This window comes from Esox lucius, chromosome 20 (assembly GCF_011004845.1).
Source record: "Esox lucius isolate fEsoLuc1 chromosome 20, fEsoLuc1.pri, whole genome shotgun sequence".
NCBI classification, from domain to species: Eukaryota; Metazoa; Chordata; class Actinopteri; order Esociformes; family Esocidae; genus Esox; species Esox lucius.
Window position 1 is genome coordinate 15605057 of NC_047588.1, and position 22756 is coordinate 15627812.

General features: G+C 41.4%; 1 protein-coding gene across 5 annotated transcripts in view; it reads left to right on the forward strand.

The window, feature by feature from the left end:
• Positions 1 to 22756, forward strand: part of sema6e (sema domain, transmembrane domain (TM), and cytoplasmic domain, (semaphorin) 6E) — a 145392-nt gene that overhangs the window by 26535 nt on the left and 96101 nt on the right. For 3 of the 5 annotated variants that reach the window (XM_010904159.3, XM_010904163.3, XM_010904164.3), the window contains exon 2: positions 2384 to 2492. The exons of 1 other annotated variant lie outside the window; for it this stretch is intronic. The gene's annotated coding sequence lies outside the window, so the exon portion shown is untranslated. Of the gene's footprint in view, positions 1 to 2383; positions 2493 to 13143; positions 13293 to 22756 lie in introns of those variants that run through there. One more of the 5 variants, XM_010904162.3, reaches the window with a different exon arrangement.

The following is a 22756-nucleotide window of genomic DNA, read 5'->3' on the forward strand; positions in this document are numbered from 1 at the left end:
AGTGTGATTAAGGTTTGGATTTGGTTCAAGGGGGAAAATTAGACAACCAAAATGGTTAAGGGTAGAATACGCATCCAGAAAAAAATACTGTGCATCTTTTATGATTCTTTACTGCCCCTAGCTGTGGTACTTATTGTCAAAACGTGCACATAAAACAATAAACTTTACAGTCGTTGTACCACACATGTTTCAAATATGTAAATGCCATGACATGCAGTTGGCCAAAATTATAATTCCACACAAACAGACTGACATTTCTGGCATTTTCTATTCTTTTATCAAACAGCTAATGTATTTACATATGTATTTATATAGTGTTTCACCCTGAATTTTTTTAATATATATTTTACCTGCACTGGCCCTGTATTAAGCATAATGAGATTAATCCATAAATGCAATACTTAAGCTAACTGAATCTGAATCTACTTCCCCCAAATATCTTTGAGATTGCATTGACAAGCTGATTGTAGTGCATCAATTAAATAGTATAAGCAAGATCCTAACAGGTGGTTATTGATCTGTGATGTTGATTAAACTGTGCACCCTTCCCCACTTTCCCAAAGGAAAATACGCAAACATAATGAAGTTACTGGGAAGCAGCCTGAGGTCTGGAAACTTTTACTGCCTTGGAGATATTTCTTGCATTAGAATTGGGTTTTCACTTAACATGAGCAACAAACACATTGTGTTGTGTTGTTCTTTCTCAAAGGGGCTTTGAATTCTGAACTCTTTCATTAGAGCCATTTCAGATAGTGAGTACCAGCATTCAATGATCAACATTTTGCTACAGACCCAAATAACGAAACAACAGTAATTTGCGAGCCCATACATGTCACACTACCTTCAAATAGGTTGTTATTGCACTACAGGGCTATTGAAATGTTTGTGATTACGGCATTTTTCACTTTTTCTTGGGTTAGACTGAAAATAGAACCAAGCACAAATAATCAAGCTATTACTGAATTTGAATCAAAAGAAGTGAAATAAACGTGCCTGGTGTGTTTGCCTTAACCAAATTTTTAATCATCGTTAGCATGGGACTGCCATTTGGTCAGTTTGGTTTATCATGGGGTTTCTGCTGGGCTTTTTCCTAGGTCACATATCTCACCTTGACCATCGCAATTAGTTGTGTCTGGAATAGATAAGGTCCAAGTGATGAATCTAGGAAAATGGTCTGTAATAATACCATTGTATCTCAAGTTTTGGCAGACCAAGCTCTGTCTAACTATAGGCTTAGCTTCTGCATTGTAGGAGGAAAAACATTTCTGTTAATGTTTCCAAAATGTTCATTGTGATTGATGCTGGTCTTATTCAGTAGGCCTGTTCAGGATGTTGGGTTTCTTTATATTATTTATAGCCAAACACTTGTATGATGCTAAGGCTTTGATTGCATGAACTGTGCTTTGGGAGGACAAGGATAGGCTGTGGAATCACCTCTTTTGTGGACCTTAACAATGTCAATTAGAAGGTATTGTTTTTCAGAGAATCCACAGGTTATTTACAATTTTTTGAAAGATCTCTTTTTCCGGCTTTTGTCAGAGATTGGAGAATTCAAATAAAGCTATTAAAATATCAAACCACTGTGTAATGAGTGGGTAACTGGCGAAGTGAAGCCTAATTAACTCTAGTATTTGTCAAAAGATTTTCTTCATAATCTGCCCAATATCAATGCAAACTATGTGTACTTTTGTTAACTTCCTCTGAATATGAAACAATGTGCAAATAATTATCCCCTAATGCTTTGTCAGTCATGGACTTTTTGTTCTGGCATCCTAAGCAAAGGGCAATTCAAAGTATTGCCTTACTTTAAAAGACCACAGTGGATACTGAAATAGTAAATTGCTGCTCTTGTTATATTGAGAGTACATAATAGTTGTTAATAATTGATTATTCTTTCCTTAAATTTAAATACTGGCATTTCCTGTGGTCTTCGACCCTTCTTGTTTGAAATATTCTCCCGCAATATTATCCCTAACAATCTGCATTTGATTATAGTAATTCACAGAAAAACATAAAACATTTTGATGAGTGTAATTACATATCTAGAATCAAGTTGGTTCATAAATGTAAATAGTTTTATGCATGTTGTCCGAAATTGTAGGCCTTCTGTAGCTTGTTTTTAAGCTTGTTTTTAATCACTCTCTGATTTAAATGGCACTGTTCTAAAGGAACTTCAAATACTGTACCAGATGTTAACACTGCTTCACAATATATTAATTGATGCATGATGGCGGGGTTTAACTGATGTGAAATGCAAGACCTCTGATGTGCGAAAAAATTTTATTGTGCAAAAATACTATACATGTTTGAATAACTCTGAATACTGTCAAAGCTATATTGCAGGTTTCACTGTTTAAATTATTCTAATTTTGTTTTTGTTTAGACTGACAAGTGGTTGTCTTCATTTGGGGTGACTGTCCTAACCATCTACTGCCAATCATCCATTACTGTCAGTGGCTGAATCTCTGCAGTCAGATTGGTCGAAAGTTAAGGTAAGAATAGTGCATTTAAATTGCAGTGAGAGGAATGCTGATTGGGATTGTAATTCTGGCTATGAACATTCTCCTTACTGTTTAACTATTTTGAATAAGGTCAGTTTAATAGGATGGGGACAGGGTCTGCTCACTTGAGTCATCTAGTGACAGATTGATAAATGGAGGCAGTGTGCTTTTTTTTTATTCCTGTAATGACACATTAATAATGACATTTTATTAACTACTGTAATCAATCCATGCAGCTGTGTCCTTTTATTAACAATTGTAGAGGTATCTTATCTTCACCTCTACGAATTACCCTTTATTTTTCATGCTTTTTTTATTAAGTAATTTAGTTGTAGGAATGCCTTAATGTTATACATTGTTAGCATGTCAATAACATATTCAAATAAAGTCGAAGGTGGAAAGTTGCCTAGACGGTATTATGGCTAATTCACTAGTCATGTTGGTATTGAAGACAACTGCATAAATTCCTCTAGTGAAAGTAGCCTGAATAAAGAGGCATTCCTTCTGGTAACAGTCCTGGGCGAACATAGGCATGGACAGTAGAGGACAGAACCAAGGTGTGCTGGTGACAAGCCATCTCATGGGACGTGTCTAAACAGATGGTTGGTCAAATGCAATCTAGCAGTGACCTTCGAAGGGCAGAACCTGTGCAATTCAAAAACAAACCTATAATGTTAATGCAATTTACATGACTTTTTCATTGTTTGTTGTCCGTTATATTGTGATTTACATTGTTTTGCTGTTTGGAGACATAAAAAGAGGGTCTCTTAGCCATGCCAACACAAAAACACTGTTTGGGGAGCGTGTTGCGTCCGTTTGGGGCGTGTGTTTCATCCGTTTTGGGAGCGCGTTTCCTCTATCACTTAAACAGCTTGTCTCTTCATCCCTCTTTCCCATCTCAACTGTCACTGGAGATGCCCCGTAACCCGGCCAAGTTCAAACAGCCCGATCAGCGAGTAGACTGAAGGGAATCAGTGCCTCCAGCAGCGAGACACTCCCCAGCCCTGCAGAGTGATTTAGGAGCAGTGAAGGGAGGGGTATGACAAGTCCTGGATGAGGGATTGGGGACAAGGGTTGAGGTCAGAGGTGTCAGGCGTATAATTGGGGTGAGCAGATATAGGGGTAGATGGAGAGGAGCTTTATTAAGTTGGTTGGTCTTGGATGTGGCCCGACCACCTTGTCTACCCCACACACCCACACGTGCAGGCCGATCTTCCCTTTCCACAAAAGGCTCTGCAACAACAAAGGCACAGAGGGCAATCAAAGATCAGACATAGACCTAAACTATATTTTTGTGGCTGTCCATAAGAAACATTATAAACATATGCTACTGTCTACAGTTAATCTGCTACAGTTAATCTGCTACAGTTAATCTGCTACAGTTAATCTGCCAGTGTTTTCAGTCATTTTTTAGAGGATTCATTATTTGTTTGAACTACACTTTTTCAGTTATGCACTACTTTGATAGCATCATATCAGATGGAGAAATGTGCTTTTAATTTTCTTAATCCTCTGCAAATCAACGAGCCGTTGCGCGAGCCAATGAGCCATATGTGGACATGTTAGGAAAGGTAAACCATAGAATTCCTGAGATGTATCACTTAAAATGTATATAGCATGTAGCATGTACTTGAATCAATAGTTTTTTGTGTGATTTCTTTGTGACAGAACATTGTTTGTCACATTGATAATTGTTATTTTACAAAGTTCTATCAAATCACGTTATTGGGGTTAGAGCAATATAACTTTTTGATGGTGCATTCGCTGACTTAACACTGCTCTCCCTGCCTGATAGTTGTGTGTATAAAGATACAGTCCAACCATTACTTCAAGCAACAAATCTTAGATATTAGTTATTATTCCCATTTAATGCTCTGTAGTTGAAGTAATTCTTCAGAAATGTATCTAGAGCGAATTTCATCACTTTGGATAAGAGATCATTTATCACTTATCCATAGTGTCTTGCAAGACCTGTTATGGTTAAGTGGCTTTTTTCTAGTATATAACAACATATTCAATCTGGGATTTTAACCGGCAAACATTTTATTACTGCCTCAACACCTGCTGCCTTGGAGCTCAGGTTGCTATTCTGCAATGCCATTGTGCAAGCTTTTTTCAGAGCCAGTGAGAAGGAAAGGGATAAAGACAGCCTGGACATTTCTTGAGGAAAATAGTTTATTCTGCGAGCAGAGCAACAAGTCAAAGTTGATGCAGGGAGGAGGTCACAGGCAGAATTAGCGGCCTCCCTCAGTTTCCCAGACCACAAATTGGTTTCCAAGGAACTTAAGAAAGAGGCTGGCTCTGTGTTCTCAGCTTCCTTAGTAGCTTGTTAATCCCCGGCTCTGGCCGTAGGGGAAATGCTTACGCACACACTACCCCAAAGAAACGACCCCCTGTCCTCCTATCCAATCTTACAACGGCACTTCTAATCTTTTGCCTGGTTGTGCTGGGGAGAGGGCTGGCTTTTCAAAGACTGTCTCTGGCTGGACTTCAAAGTCACAGGGATACCAGACTTAAGAAGGTGGGCTAGGGGGATGAGGTTTGCTGAGACTAAACCTGCTCCATGGGTCTCCTCAGCCTTTGCACTTCCCTTAAGACATGGAAGAAATGTTCAGTCTCAAGCAGATGGCTGTGTTGAGTGACCGTGTGGTGGCTGTGTTGAGTGACCGTGTGGTGGCTGTGTTGAGTGACCGTGTGGTGGCTGTGTTGAGTGACCGTGTGAGTGGCTGTGTTGAGTGACCATGTGGTAGCTGTGTTGTGTGACGTGTGAGTGGCTGTATTGAGTGACCGTGTGAGTGGCTGTGTTGAGTTACCGTGTGAGTGGCTGTGTTGAGTTACCGTGTGAGTGGCTGTGTTGAGTGACCGTATGGGTGGCTGTGTTGAGTGACCGTGTGAGTGGCTGTGTTGAGTGACCGTCTGGTGGCTGTGTTGAGTGACCGTGTGGTAGCTGTGTTGAGTGACCGTGTGGTGGCTGTGTTGAGTGACCGTGTGGGTGGCTGTGTTGCGTGACTGTGTGGGTGGCTGTGTTGAGTGACCGTGTGGTGACTGTGTTGAGTGACCGTGTGGTGGCTGCTTTGAGTGACCGTGTGGTGGATTGCTCGTTTGGCAGGTGGAACTCAGCTCATTTGGCAGGTGACATGTGCGGAGGTGCTCTGTCTAGCTATGGATTAGGTCCCTTGCTACAATTCCAGAACTCTTCTCTGTTAGTGAAACCTAATATAAGGCCTGTGAAGCATTGTTTCACCAATCTGTAGTGATGCTGCCAACTTCAGCGAGAGTACCAAAAAATAAAACCATTCCATTCCTTTTTATTGTCTTTTTAGTATTTGAACACATGTAAAGTTATGATTCGACTGAATGATTTAAAGTAATGATGATGCATTTGCCTTGTACCAATCTTGGCACATGATGATTGAGCTGTAATAACAAGTCTATATTACACTCTAAAATGAGAAGATTCCAGGAAGATCCTTTTAAGAGTTCTTCGGGTTGATACTGTGTGGGAACACTGATAACTTCTTTGAGAAACCGGGGCATTCCCCGATAGTTTCAATATACAGAAACCTTTCAGTAAAAAGCCCAAGTGTCAAGATCATTCCACAGAGGGCTGTGTCAGCAAATGTTTCATGAATTAAGGTCATTAATTAGTAAAAAACTCCCCAAACCAGGCTTTCTAGGTCTTAATTCATAGGAAAATGAATTTGACAACCCAGCCTTAAAAGTTCGATTTTACCGATTTTGGCTCTTGGTTTAGTAATTGTGAGGAATCTCAATGCTTTTCTGCAGAACACTGGTCCTTTGCCAAAAACACACTCCAATTACATGCATTCCTTTTGGGTGCTCATACCTATTTAGATTATTTAGACAGTAATGAGCTTGATTGGAGCATCAATTACTTGTTTCTGATGCAACTGTTTATCGTGTTAACAAGGCTGAAATTTAAAAAAAGTGTTTTGATATGCACTTCATACTTTTCTATTCAGCAACTGTCACACTTTCTTAGCAATGATTTTTAACAATTATTATAGGAATCTTGTTGGCTTTCAAATTAAAGGCAAACTTTTTTTCACTGAAAAATGCCCATATGCTTGGTAGTTCATAGAAATCAAGCAAAATTATTTGTCCTATCTTTGTTTCTTCATCTTGAGTTATTTGTCTCATTATTTAAATTGAATCAGAATCCTTTGTTGCTTAGAAGGTTAAGAGGGCTTGCACAATTTAAAGCCTTGATTACAATAAAGGAATGATTCTAATGAAGGGCTCCTTACTCCTGATGAAAACTTGCCGTCTCACTTTGTTAACAAATGCCTCATTCCTGTGCAACCTGGTAATTAACTTAAGTGGACTCCCGGGGCTCTGGATTATGCTTTTTGCCTTCTCCACCAAGAAAATGCAGGTATGTATGCAACCCAATGCTATTTGCTATATGACAAACCCGGCTAAACATCTCGTTTTGCCCTGGGCTAACCCTGTGTAAAAGTTCAGCAGGGTTTAGTAGAATCAGAAGAATTTCTGGTCCACCTTGAAAGTGTTACTAAAGTTGATGTTATACGTCAATGAGCTTAGTCTGTTAGAAAACCCTAGTCTATGTTTTAGTTTGGACAGCCTGATGTACATGCAAGTTGGATCTGCATTAGAATGTTTAGCACAATACTTGATTCCTATGCCAAATCTGGAATTTCTGGAAATTAACTTGAGACATATTTTCTTTTTAAACGTGTTCTTTTCAGTGTTTTCCACTCCTCCTACCCTTTGTAGCGAGCTTGAGAGACCACTGGTATTGATCTGGGAAAGAGGCGAATGGTTTATGTGAGAGATTGATAGTGCAAGCAGTCATGAACTAAGTTGTTTGCATAATGTGGAGGAACTGGTCTGATCAGTGATATTGACAGTGGAGCAGGGCTTGGAGATTTACAGTGGGAGTTTGTTTTCTACGGGGGGGGGGGGGGGGGGTTCTTCCTCATCTGTTCTTCATCTCTACAGGGACCTCTGGGTTATTATAATGTCAAGACTGTGGTTATTTGCAGTAAAACACAAAACCCAGATTTAGATTTTCTCTTGCATTCTCTTGTAAATTATATGGTACAGTTGGATGGTTATGTCAAGAAAAGTATTTGTTAGTGTAAGTTCTGCTTATGTGCCTCGCCTTGCCCTGATCTTGGCTCGAGACAGGCTTCCTCTGAAAACACATCGACAACAACAACCGACAAAGCAACGCTAATATCACCCTACAAAGGCCTCTTGTTTTTGTTTATTTTACTGGTAGGATTTTACTGGTATTGCTGTCATGCTGTGACTGCTGTGTCACATTACCAGTTCTCATTGACTCCACTATTTCTTGTAATTGATGTTTACATATTCCCCAGATACAGCATTACAGGCATAGATTTTTTTAATTGCCAAAGTATACCTTCTAAATGGGTAATTGCAAGTTGCTTGCTGGACTATGAATCTCAGTTGATATTTTTCTTTATTATTTTCATATGGACACACTATTGGCCCATTTCAATAGTAACAGATACTAAAACTGTTGTTTGAGTTCACTTTCTTGACCTCTCCACTTTTCTTTGCCTTTCCCCATTCATTATCATAAATACGTTGATGTGCATTTCAAGGCTGTTTCCCAGGCTGGAGACAATCAGATGTATTTTCTGGTTTGTAATGTGATTATCTTTTGTCTTCTGAACCACCACCTTGTGGTTTTTGCTGAGAATTTAGAGTTTTCAGTGCAATCTTGGTGTTCACATATTCAACCTCACACCCTTATCATAAACCTTCGTCTTCCGCTGTTTGTCTGCTCCATGATAAATGACCTTTCTATAGATGCCGACACAGATGGTCACTAAATCTCTTGGTTCTCAGTCTCCACCTCAAACTCAATATTATCGAGTAACTCATTCCCTTGCTACCTTCATATATCTGGGTGGGTAAAATCTGTTCTACTTCATTCATCTTCCACCATGTCGCTAGGACCTTCCTGCATTCAATATCCAATTACTCCCAGATCCCGTACATTGCACATATTGTACACTCCCACTTAATGTCGCTAAAATTCTCCCCGGGCCCCCTTTCTCCCTATGTGCCAGGCCAAACACGAGACAAGGGTTAGGTGCCTCTCTTACGAGCACATGTGTGACGCAGAGACGAGAGGATGCAAGCAGACGGATGAGGCGAGGATAACAACGGCAGAGGAAGAGGTGAAGGGGAAAAGAGATTACTTAGGGAAGCCCAGAGGGTAAGGGAGGTGATAGATTCCCTGTACTCTACGATGGGTATCAGGACGGAGTGCCCAGCTCCTCTCCAAACCCACACAGCCACACACCTTCCTCTTCCTTAGCCTCTATCAATCTATCCTGTTGCTGGTTATTTTCAATCACCTTCTCCTGTGGCTGTTCTAGCTCTCTCCTCCACTCCATTATTAATTCCCATCTTCTCTTCCCTTGTTTTCCTTCTGTCTTATGTCTACTCTCCAGATTTTTCAAAATGGCTGTGATTGGTGTAGTGTTATGTGTGCTCTTCAATCTATTCCCTATTCATAGCCTTCTGAACATCTTTTCACCTGCTCCCCTCCCTTTACATCCTCCCTCACCCTTCCCCGTTTTTATGTCTGTTTTAGACATTTTGTTTGTCTTTATAGTCCTTTTTACTCATCCGATTGACTTACCTCCTGTAGCTAGTTGGCATCACAACCAAAAGGCTTTGTAAGCTCTTTAGAGCCAGCCACAGTGTACCATTCACTCTCCGTAATTACTGCTGAAACAAGCAGCTCTGGGAAGTTATGCTTCCTGTGGACCCGTCATTACTGACAATCTTGCAGCCTTTATCACCCTCCGCTAAGGCTTTCTCTCATTGTGAGGCTGCCATGATTACCTTGCCTTTAAAAAAATTAAGGTAGATCAGAGTGTGCGTGATGGTACCTAAGCAGTTTTTTTTTATTCGCAAGAAAATTACTTTCAAAATGGCACCATACCTAAGATGCTCCAAACAAAAGTGTTTCGAATTGCAGAAACCTCAAAACTGCCAAGCCACCATCTGGGTTTCCATGGTGATTCTGCATTCTGTGCTCAAAGTGGAGAACTTCAATTCCATTACTCTCAGATTGCCCTGTCAAGCACACTTTTGCGGAGGTGTTGTTCAGTCTTTCACTCCTGGCCTCCTTCAGCACATGAGGATGAAGAACATGGGATTGTTTTCCCCTTGGATCAAGCTGTCATGAGTTGGCCTTGGCAGGTAGACAGGGTGACACATTCCCCAAGGTTAGGTCATTCCCTTTAATTATTGCCAGTTTTTTGTCAGAGAAATCTGTCTTGTGTGATTCCCATGGCTTGAGTAATGGCATTTATGTAGTGCATGAGAGAAGCGTCACATTCTTTTTCTTTTTGCAGATGGTACTCAGAACTACACCAGAAGAGATAAGAACTAGAATATGGGCAGTAAAGAAAAAAATACTGCGTATTTTTTGACCTCATACCAGCAAAACAATTAGCCCAAGTCATTCTGTAGAATATATGGCCTTGTCGCCACTGCTGGTGCTTCAGTGTACCATGAGATACCTGTGCTAGATGATCAGTGTGGATGTGTGGCTTCCTGGTCCTGGTGGTGAAAGTGTGGGGCTCTAAATTTGCTGAAAAGTAAAGGGCAAACAACGGCGGATAGAAAGAAAGTGTCTCCATGACCCGAGTGTGAGCTCCTGCCCTGGGATGGAGGTGATTAACTTGTTCTCTGAAAAAAGACAACAGCTAAATGATGACATCAACACATAAGGTGAGTTCAACTCTGAGTTCCCTCCTCTGGTCGTCTCACCCTTCACAGTAACTTAGAGAGGGTGAAGAGGCAGGGAAATCGATAACACTTGCCTGCTGCGGGCTCTTCTTACCTCCATCTCAGTTCGCTTCCCACCAAACCTGGATACAATGGCTTGGTGAACTGGGTTTGAATTCGGAACACGTTAGCAATTGAGGGAAGCTTAAAACCTGAACTTTAAAAGGCACACAAGACACAGTTCAGTTGAAAATGTCAGATTGGACTGGGCCTGTATTCTCCAGGGTTCCCAAAAGTGAGCGGGAAGAATAACACTCTGTTGACACAGACTCTTCCATATGCCAAGTTCAACGAGTCAGGCTCCTTTCACCCTCACCCTCTCCCTCTATCTCTTTTCTCTGTCTTTCTCTCTCATATTCTGTGTCCTTTTCTTGCTGTCCTGGTGTGTTCATCTATTCCTTTTCAAATGGTAATGTTCAGAGCATGTTGGAAGGCCCTGGCCGAGAGTTGACACTCGTTTCAAAAGTTTCCTTCATGAGAGGTTTCCTAGGCTTCAGCCGACATTTGCAGAGAATGTGGTCTCTGCTGAATCATTTTAGCGATAGCCCCAACCTGACTACTGGGCCAAGGTCTAGAGATTTCTAGGTTTCACTTCATAGGGAGACAAATACAAATTGTAAAAAAGAAAAATCTAAACTATTTAAGGCACATTCTGAACCACTGAGGTTGTGTTTTGAGACACTGAAAATAAATTCTAAGTCTCACATGGTACAGGTGTCATGCAAAGTGAATATTTAATTTGTGTTTTTATGGTAATGAAAACTGAAAGAAAATCGACTGTGTTGTCTTGTGTATGCAGTCACCCACATTTAGGAGAATCAAGCTAAGCTAGGGCTCTTATTAAGATGATATGCTTATGCAGCTTTCTGCTGGTATTGCCTTGACTAATGCCTAATTAAGCCGATTCCATTTTCTGTTTGGTAATATAAACAGCTTGAATCATTGGTTTGAGGATGAGGTCTGGTCTCCTGGGGTAACTGTTTAGTGGCTCAAGTTGTGTGCTACAGAAAAACTAGTAAATCACTAATTGGCATGTAAATTGTAAATTGTTGAATACACCCACCACCATCTAGGAGAACCCAAAGGATCCCAGAACTACAATAAAACAAGAACACAGAAGTGTGTAGGGTGGACATCCCATTGAGGGTAATTCATTTTCAATCTGCCACCTATACAAACACACACACAAACCTGCGTGTCAGAATTGTAATTTACCAGACATGTATTGCCTACTGTACCATAAACTCATTTAAATTCTATTAGTTCAATGAAATCATTTTGTAAGACTAGCCAGCACCATTCAAACACAGCTCTTGTCCATTATGGTAACGTGTGACAAACTGGCACAGTCTGCACCGTATAAAGAAATTAAAGTTCAGCAAATATTAACACCAGAAAACATTTGGCGCCGACCGAAACATGTATGGGATGAAAAAGCCGGGGTCTGGTGATGTCCGTGCTACCTATATATTGCCTCATACTTTCAAACTCAGCTGAAACTGGATATTTACATGTAGCCACCTACAGAGAGCACAGGCACTGTCCATTGAGTAGTACGGAGAGCTCTTCTATGTTATTACACTACGTCTGAGGATTTCACTCTTCAGATGCATGGAACATTTTAGTGGTGATTCAGTCGAATATATCAAACCTTTTGCCAGCTAAAGACTATTTGGTACAGCTGTTTGTAGTGGCCAAAAATAACAAAAACTATTATTATTATTACTGCTTTTGTTATAATTCTTATAGAATTAGAACTTATATAGAATTGTTCTGAACCAGGACCAATGAATAACTTGAACATATTCATTATTTGGACACGGTGTCCCCAAGCTCTTACTCATAACCAAACCTGTCCTGTACTTAACATATTTGGGCACGGCTGGCAGACAAGTCTTTTCAGTTGCATATAAAGAAAGTGCTCACATATTATATAATTGCCCAAACATGTTAAAAAGTGACTGCACACGCCTAACGCAGCCTTGTTTTGCCCATTTACAGTTGAAATGCAGAATCCATTACTTTCCCAACCAACATTTGTCTTGGAGGTGTGGTTTAATGTGGGTGTCTTTGTCGTTTTAAGAACACACCCACCTGTCAAAACCTTGAAAACCACAACCAGCTTTCTCCACCCCACTCTGGAAGAATGGTGGCTAGCTAATTTGCTACTGTAGGCTGCTGGGATATTATTATGACAGGGATTGCATTGCAGTTGGCTTCAACTTTGCATGTGTGAAGTTAGCCACAATCAGTATGAGTGACAAAAGTAGTATTTTCAAAAGACAACCATTGCAAAAAATATTAAGTGTCATTTTGCCACATATTGAGTAAAATAATTAACATTCAAAACTTGTTAAGCATTATCTAGTTCATGTCTTGCATGATTCCACTGTTTATATAATTCCAATGGTGTATGTTTATTATATAGGCAAAAAACTATTATGGCTAATTCTTAGTGTGCCAAGATTCACACATGTCGATTTTATGGGGAGCCTTGTCTAAATAGAGGGATTGTCATTTGATATATGGACAAGCTAGGACATGATTTGTTGACATAATTGTAATTCAAATGCATGGTGTTGCAATCATGGGTGACTTCTCGTTTACAACAAGTCATGAGTTGTTTCTCACTGCAGTTGCTTTTTGACTATTTGGGGAGCCTTCAACCTAAGCAGTAAGTTCATAAAAAGCAATCTACCTCTATGTAGCAGGCTAACACTTCTGTCTAACTTCAGTCTAAACTCCACCCACTGAACATGGGCAACAATAACAGTTAAATAATTGGGCTTATGAAGATAAGTACAACCATAAGACTACATTCATAACATTACAGGACTTATGAAGGAATAGCTTGCTGCTTTTCCGACAACTATCTGCTGCTATTGTGAGGCGGCCATTACATCTTCGGTCAGATTGATGCTGCAGAGAATGGGTGTCAGTTCTCTCTCTGTCATTCTTCAAAATTTTGGGGTAAGTTCACATTTTACGGCGTTCACAACTCAAACAAATGATTTCCACATGGCAGCCTTTCAACTTAATTTATGATTTTGTCAAGCTCTAATTTACATTTTCATTTTACTTCCTCCGTAGTCATTATTTGCCATTCAACTACATAGACAGACCATTGACAGCCCACAGAACACACCATTATTTTTTGGTGTGCAAACTTGTGTAGGGTACTTCACGTCCAGTGGAGACTGTGGAGACAGAATAATTGCGCAGAAGTCTGGACAATAAGCTTGGGGAGGTTATCAACAGAGAAATATATGGATTAAGAAACTGGGGCGGGGGACACTCTGTCCTGGGGGGCAGTGTCTGACTTTGCTCTGTACTCTGTGGGTATGAGCATGAAGGGATGCCATTATTGATATTGCACCTTGATACTTTAGTTTTTTCTTACACATTACTTGGTCAGCAGCCAATCATGTTACCAGCTTTCTCCTTTCTCCTTATAGGCCAAAAGACAGCTTTAGCTGGCCAACTGAATCCCTGACACAATGGCCCTTTGCGGTATTGGCCAGAATACAGTGTGAAATGCAGGCTGTCTGGCCCTTGCACTGTCAGTGAACCTAATTGATATCTTGTTGTTTTTCTTCAGATCACACTCGGCTGAATTCCCAGACCTTTTTCAGTACTCAAATATTGGTGAAAAAATTCTGATAATAACCATTTCACCCTGTGGTTGTTTTCCCTGAGACATAAGTTGTTTTGTGTGTGCTTGCGTGTGTTTGAGTCAGCTGATGACCTTGTTTGGACCATGTGTGTGTGTGTGTGTGTTTTAGGTCTAACTATACTCATGGGGACCAAATGTCCCCATGAGTATAATAAAACCAGATTTATTTTTGCCGGTCCCCATGAGGCAAAAGTCAATTTCCGGCTCAGGGTTTAGGTTTAGGGTGAAACTTACAATTCATTTTAGAGTTAGAATTGGGGTTTCTTTAAAGTCCAGGCGTTGTTGGTTAAGTTTAGGGTTAAGGTTAGGTATTACATCTAGGTAAAGTTTAGGCATAAATGTTACTTTATTGAGGTTAAGTTTAGGGTTAGGTTTAGGGTTAAGATTAGAGCAAGGGAGCATGCAATTTCTATGTGTGTGTGTGTTCGTGCCGTCTTGGATTTGGTCAAATGTATAAGGAAATGCTAGGTTTTTTAAGACCTGTCTCTTGCTTTCTCAGTCTTTTCTATTTGTCTTGTTTTTAGGCTTTCCTATTGGTTGACTCTATGAACGGTTTAAAATGCAGCCAAACACTTCAAAAGATATCCACTTGAAGTATGTCCGCCCCAGATTGGCAGCCCCGTGAAACGATTCGCTCTCACCCTAACCCCTCATTACCCTCTTACAAACCTCCTTAGCACGAGAGCCTTATATGTATCTCTAAATTCAGCCCTATTTCAATAATTCATGCAACGGGTCCTGCAGCATATTTATTATTTTGCCGTTGAGGGACTCCAGGCTGTTTTGTCATGAAAGGGGTTCTATGTGGCAGTTGATTTGTGCCACATATGCTGTTGAACCTCTCCCATGACAGCGTCACTCCTGCAACCACGTGTCACCACTACTGTATTTTAACACCGCAAACACTGCTCCCCTGCGGGCTTTAGAATAGTGATCAAAAGGCCAGCAGCGACATCGTGCTTGAGCTTCTTCACCCGCTCCCTCCCCTCTCCTTACCCTTTCTTTTCATGTTTAACAGTCATTACGGATGCATAAATAAGTCATGCTGGATCAATCAGATGGATCTTGGCTGGGAGGAAAGCTGTATAATGGAGTCATTTCAAAAAAGGGGCTTTGTTTTTTGGAGGCCTCGTCAGAAAAAGGCCTTGTTAGTCCACCAATGTATTGGGCTCTTAATTGAATGCCTCCTAATGCAAACTGGGAATAATTTATGGATGGTGTCTGAGGGAACTGACAGAAATCCTTTTCCACTGTAAATTGGGCTTGCAGTCTGACTCCGGAAGTCAAGAGCTAGTGTTTTCTGGCTGTCATTCATTGCTGCTCTCTCCTGCTTCCCTCAGTATGTGTATCTGTCTTGGTTTCTCTCCCACTCATCCCTCCAGCCCCTGTCTCTTTAATTCTGTCTTGTTTCCTATTTCTTCTCCCTAAATACTCACCTTAGATGCTGCCCGTTCCCAGTCTCTGAAGCGCTAATTTACTTTTCATTGGCATGCCCTGTAATTGGGATTTAATCACCATTTGACATCATGTTTTCATATTGAAATCACCTGTCAGTTGAGAGAAGAGGATCTTCATTGTCTTGTCATTCACAGGGGCTGTTACTTAAAGCACTTGATGTTTGATTGGATGTTCAACATAAGCGCCTGTTTCTTGAGCAAGCCAAACACCTACAGGCACTGCTTGTACAGGGCCAGCTGAAATAATTGAATCCAGTTGAATGCTAACGAAAGCAGATTGATATGTATCTGAAATAGGGAGAACTTTGCAACAGTCATTAGATCTTGCTCACAGCTCTTATACCAGCTAGGGCAAAGTAATGTAAGATGAATTTAAGCCTATTCAATTGAAAGTTATTCCGCAACCTCCAAGAGAATGGTCCAAGCACCATGAAAATATGAATAAATAGAAACACATTAATGGTGATTTGAGCTGTCATATACTGAAGCACTCTTGCAAAAATAGTTTTTTGGCACCTTTGGGATCCATCTGCGTGGAGCGATAGATGAGAGCAGCTTGTCAGGTCAAAAGGTTGTGCTTCTCAATAGACACCGGTCTGGCAGCCGGCCATGGCAGGCATGCAGATGCGTGGTTCAAGCATCGGTCGATAATTCTGGGTCATTCTGCCCACCGAACATTTAAAACAAGGTTCCCACGCTCCTTACTGCCGGTGGAAGTGAAATGTAGACTGATGTAAATGTAGACTGAATTGAACTGAAGAAACCAAAACCAGGCCTCAGCAACAACACTTAGCAACCTTAGCGACTGCATACAACAACAAAATTGCGGACATTAGACGACTTCTATAAGGACTTCTGCTCTATCAATCCCCCTGACATCGCCCAGCTTTGAAACCCAAACTCTACTGTCTCTTCTCAGATTATAGGCACCACAGGAGTCATGGATTTGGATGCATGAGTCTCACTCACTCTTGTCCTCTCTTCCTACCACTCTTCTCTGCCATTCTTGCTTTTCCCTTTCTCCCTTTCCGGTGGCTGAAAGATGGTGAGTGACGTTTAGCTACACTGCAGCCATTGAAGAGGCTTTTGGATAGGGCCTTCTCTTTTTAGCATGCCCATGATGCTCTCCAAACAAACCGTGACACAAAGACGAAATGCGAGCTGGCAGCAAGCGTGTAAACCATTCAACTCCCCAGAGCTTGGACAGTTTTTTTTTCTTCCTCGTAAAACTCATTGCCTCTCTTTTTAGATTCTCCCTGTGGCATTTAGTTGAGAATGTGAAAGTATTTTTCGGGGTGTGTGTGAATGTTTGAGAATTGCTGACGTGTGGTAGGGCAGAATGTTTCAGAACTCATTGCAAATACTCATGTACAGTATTATGCATTTTTACACTTCTAAATGAAAGGGTTGTAAATAAAATCTGGAATCTCAACTCTGGGATGAATTTCCAAAAACTGGTTTCCACACCCAGACATTACCCATTCTGTTAGCTGAATACCTCTATAATCTTCGCTATGAGTCCAGAATACTCTTTTTGTTACGGGCTATTTTTATTTTGTGTATTTGTTTTAGTTATACAATGGTAAAACCAAGCTACCCTTTGGGTACTGAATCACTTATTAAGCCATTACAATGCACTCTCAAGGACAAGGCCAGGACATAAAAGCAACTAGCCCATTTGCATGGACAATGTGATATTTTGTAAGGTGTCCTCCAAGACATGAGTTTGGTTAGTTTTGTCTCTGCATTTCAGCAGTGAGTGTTCCCTCTCTATTAACGATGATCCTTTATCTCTGCACCTCAGACAGTATTAAACCAGCCTTGTAATGAGGCCCGCCCTTTCAAAGGCCATCCCTGGCCGCATTCTCCAAGGGTCGCCTCTCGTTTCAAACACTGATATTTGTTTCTTCTCTCCTCCTGCCCAGGTCCATGTTTCTGTTTTAGGCCCTTTCAGCAGTGTACCATTTGAAAACCTCCTCTTTTATATATTCAGTGCTAAAGGACATGTTTTTGGTAAAAATACACTCACCTAAAGGATTATTAGGAACACCTGTTCAATTTCTCATTAATACAATTATCTAATCAATCAATCAATCAATCAATCACATGGCAGTTGCTTCAATGCATTTAGGGGTGTGGTCCTGGTCAAGACAATCTCCTGAACTCCAAACTGAATGTCAGAATGGGAAAGAAAGGTGATTTAAGCAATTTTGAGCGTGGCATGGTTGTTGGTGCCAGATGGGCCGGTCTGAGTATTTCACGATCTGCTCAGTTACTGGGATTTTCACGCACAACCATTCCTAGGGTTTACAAAGAATGGTGTGAAAAGGGAAAAACATCCAGTATGCGGCAGTCCTGTGGGCGAAAATGCCTTGTTGATGTTAGAGGTCAGAGGAGAATGGGCCGACTGATTCAAGCTGATAGAAGAGCAACTTTGACTGAAATAACCACTCGTTACAACCGTGGTATGCAGCAAAGCATTTGTGAAGCCACAACACGCGCAACCTTGAGGCAGATGGGCTACAACAGCAGAAGACCCCACCGGGTACCACTCATCTCCACTACAAATAGGAAAAAGAGGCTACAATTTGCACAAGCTCACCAATTTTTGGACAGTTGAAGACTGGAAGAATGTTGCCTGGTCCGATGAGTCTCAATTTCTGTTGAGACATTCAGATGGTAGAGTCAGAATTTGGCGTAAACAGAACATGGATCCATCATGCCTTGTTACCACTGTGCAGGCTGGTGGTGGTGGTGTAATGGTGTGGGGGATGTTTTCTTGGCACACTTTAGGCCCCTTAGTGCCAATTGGGCATCGTTTTAATGCCACAGCCTACCTGAGCATTGTTTCTGACCATGTCCATCCCTTTATGACCACCATGTACCCATCCTCTGATGGCTACTTCCAGCAGGATAATGCACCATGTCACAAAGCTCAAATCATTTCAAATTGGTTTCTTGAACATGACAATGAGTTCACTGTACTGAAATGGCCCCCACAGTCACCAGATCTCAACCCAATAGAGCATCTTTGGGATGTGGTGGAACGGGAGCTTCGTGCCCTGGATGTGCATCCCACAAATCTCCATCAACTGCAAGATGCTATCCTATCAATATGGGCCAACATTTCTAAAGAAATCTTTCAGCACCTTGTTGAATCAATGCCACGTAGAATTAAGGCAGTTCTGAAGGCGAAAGAGGGTCAAACACAGTATTAGTATGGTGTTCCTAATAATCCTTTAGGTGAGTGTGTAATACAGTACATCAGCAGGGGAAGGTTTTGGAAAAGCGTTGATGTTGTCCATTCTTATTTTCCTTACAGTTCCCATTTTTTGGGGGCAGGATCAATATTGTTTGAAATTAAGACATACATCACAGAGTAAACAGTGGAACAAAAAGGCAGAGGGAGTGAGAGACAGAGAGAGAAAGCTGAAAGCACACACAGGGAGAGGCGTGGATGGGGAACATGAATTGCCAAGGGAAAGGTAAATAAACACTGGCATCAATCAGTTCACAGAAGTCTACCTCACCGCCATTCTCACTCTCCTCACGAGGATGTGACATTTAAGAGAGAGCAGTCTTGTTTTTCGAGGGTTAATTAACATTCCGCGTTGTGTCAACCGATAGAGGCACCAGGCCTGCAAGTCTTCCCCCTGCAGTTATGTCAATTTTCCTTAAAGGAGTAATCAGGCAGCTTACTGAAAGTACTAACATTAACTGACATTCCCTGAATGACATTAGGAAGGGCGATTCTGGTGGCCCTGGCTTTTTCCCTTAGCGTGTTTTGGCAGTACCTTTCCATTTACCCCATTGTGGTCAGTCTATTTGCTAGGAGCGTCAAGCAGCGGTAACTATGGTGACAGTGTTCTGAACAGCCTGACATGTCTGAGCCCCCACAGAGTAACGCTGAGCTATCTGAATCTGGGCACCTAGCGGCTCTTGTTTTTAGCAAGGTTCAGCTAAGGACTTTTTAAAGGGGATGTGAGAAAAGGAATCCAATAGCTTTAATAGAAAATACATATTTTTATTAATAGTCTGAACAAATTATGTAATGTATGTAGTGGCTCTCAAAAGAGTCCATTACATACAGAGCGCAGTAGGTCTAAAAAAAATGAAGATGTAGGCTGGCACGTAATCATATGGCAAGCAGATGTTCACAGGAACCGAATAGACAGGACAGGAGCAGAAGTACCAAATGGATTGTCCTGAAAACAACGGTCAGAAAAGGTAGGCACAGGTCAGGATACTTGGAAGATTTTCAGATTCTCTATGACAAGGAAAACACGGTCTTAGTATAGTTGCACTTATTACAAACAATACCATACAGCTGAAATGAGACACATACCTGAACTAAATAGGGAACACAGAGCAATATTCAGGTGATTGCGATCTGGTCTAGTTTTGGCACTAGACCATGACATAGTCTAGTGCCAAAACTGGAGAATGACCTTACAGCATGAGTGAGACTCTGAGACCAAGTGTAAGAAGCTATGGTCAGATGAGTCTGAGATAAAGATGTTTAGCCTTATAACTATGCACTATGCATACTATTCAGGGCCTGGAAAGCTTATGAGGATAGAGGGCAAAATAGATACAGTACAGGACATTTCTGAGAAATCCTAGAAGAAAACCTGCAAGAGACCTAGGACATGGGAGAAGATCATCCAGTAGTACAGTGACCCCATATATATAGCCAAAGCCACACTGGAGAGGCTGAAAAAGGCTAGACCATAATTCATTTCAGAATATGTGGAATGATGAAAATTGTTGTCAATCAAAGGATCCCATCCAACTTTGACGGGGCTTGACAGATATATAATTATATCCACAATAAGATGACCAGTGGTTAAACTAATTGGAAAATGTGATGCTCTAACGCAGGGTTTGGAAACTGGGCCACTGAAATGGTACAAAAAGCCATATTCTCTGTCCTGTAGGCTTGAATAAAAAATCCCTGGCTTATGTTATATGTAACAAATAGGAATCCCCCATGAATGCATACTGTATTGTACCTCCACCAGCACCTGAGCCTCTGTCTTCTTATCAGTGATGCAGGTAGGTATTGAGCTACAGATGACAGAATTGCTAGGCTCCATCTCTCAGCATTGAACAATAGAATGGCAAAATGAGATTGGCGGGGAGGGAGGGGACATCATTTCTGTGAAAGATGTCACACAGAGACTAGGCTGAAAGTAGGATGGCTCTCAGAAGGACAGTGGAGCAACAGCACCAAGGCAGGGATGATCCTGAAATGGCAAACACCACTTCCACCATTCATTGTGAATGCTGACCTGAGCACTCATGCACAGAGACGTTTGTTCGTCAGTCTCCTGTTACACCTGCAAAATGCAGGGGTCTTTCGGAAAATATCCCATCGCTTAACTATATGTACATTACCTCAAATGTAATCCTTTTCCCCTTGGTCATATGAAGTTTCTCTATGTTTGAAGATTTTCTGAGGTTAGGAGATTTTGCCATCCATTATAAGATCCTCAAACAATTGTTTTTTGTATCTATAAACTTTGGTCTCTGTGGACGGCTTCCACTGATCATTTATTAAGCTTATCTACCTGCCAGGCTTGCTCATAGACCACCGCGGTCGGGTGACAGAGACTCACAGCAGGTGTCTTCATTAAACCCCCGTCTACCTTATCCTCCCACTCTCCCTGGGCTTGGACAAGGTTAATGAGAAAATTTGATCGCCCTGAAATCCTCCCCCTCATTCGCATCCCTTCATCACAGGGAATGCTTTCCTCTTACAGCTGCTTGACTGGCTGCAGGGAAAGTGTCTTGCTAACCACCTCCCAGCTCTCTTTAGCTTTGTCTCATACCTGCTGTTCACTCTGAAGGAGTGGCAAGGAGTGGTAACTGGTTGCTGGTGGTTGCATGGAGAGGGAGCCGTGAAGTTGTTTTCTCCCAAAGAAATAGATTTCCAGTGATGGATTGACTCGGGTGTGTCCCACACACCCTGCCTGTAGCTGAATCATAGCTTTAAACAAACGACGTGGGCATCAAAGCTGCTGTGCTCCTCGCCCAAACTCAAGACCTGGCTCGTCTAGTGTGCTGCCAGGGCATGCATGCCAATTACCACTACTGACTTGCCAAGAAGACAGAAAGAAAATAAATGGATTTGCTCACTTGCAGCGGCCCATTTCTGGTCACTGTGCGTGTCCCAAGAAAGTCACACAATGTAATGTATTTTCTAATGACCATGTTTTTTCAAGGTGCATTAAGCGCTGCATGCGTGGTCTTGGTCTCTTTCACTCTTTCACGTGTAGGTTGGCCAGCTGCATGAGGCTGCTAGTTTACTTTCAGCGTTAGAAAAATAGAGTGAATATAAAAAAACTGATTTAACCAAATATTGTCAATGATCGAAACACTTGGTTGAACTTAATACTCAGGGCTAAGGCAATACAAGGCTGTGGGAACATATACATGGCTGCCGTCAATTTGGTTATGGTTAGAATACATTCCTCTTTTCTTTACGCTTTGTTGGTGGGGACGAAATCGTTGGCAGGGACACAACGTTCAAACTTTTAAACCTGTCTTCTTCCACAATTGCCGTTAAGTATTTTTGATCTTGCCTGGTGATTGAAACATTGCTACATATTTCAGCATCAGACTCCTACCATGCAGTCGTTTAGGTGACATCAAAATGAGAGTTGTACAAAAAATATCTCCTCTAACCAATCACAGTATCAAAGACAATAAAGATTTTCTTTTTGTATTGCTTTTCTTACTTGTGCTCAGGCGTTGGCTTAACCAATCAGCTTAACCAATGGGACCATTTAAATGGAAACCATTGTTTTTTCTGGGATCCATTACACGGTTCAGTCGTTTTTGTATAGTCTTCTGGGAGGTGTTCAAATCCAGACTCATTACAGAGAAGAAACTTGTATGTGGGCATGGCATAGCAATTGACTGGATTAAAATGTTTTAAGGAGACAGCCACATTTGGATCAGGATTCAACTGAAATGTTTGGTGAGGGTGACATTTCTGAGTACATTGCAGCTGTGGTTCAAACTGGCAGAGTTATTGGCAGGTGCTGGGTACTGTGGACCCAAGTATTGGGAGAGGTTAGCGGAATGTTCCTTGCAGTCTGGGTGGTCTTGCGTGATGAATGTTACATCAAGATCCGTTGAATGTCATGCCTTTCTATACCTAGGAGGGACTGCTGTAGGACCTTGTGGAAGCACAGCATCTGAGTCATCATTTCTTGTTAGTCTTCTGTTATCTCCCTTCGTATACAGGGCCCATTAAAATGCATTCTGTTAAGGGCTAGCTGTCTTAAGAGAGTGTGAGA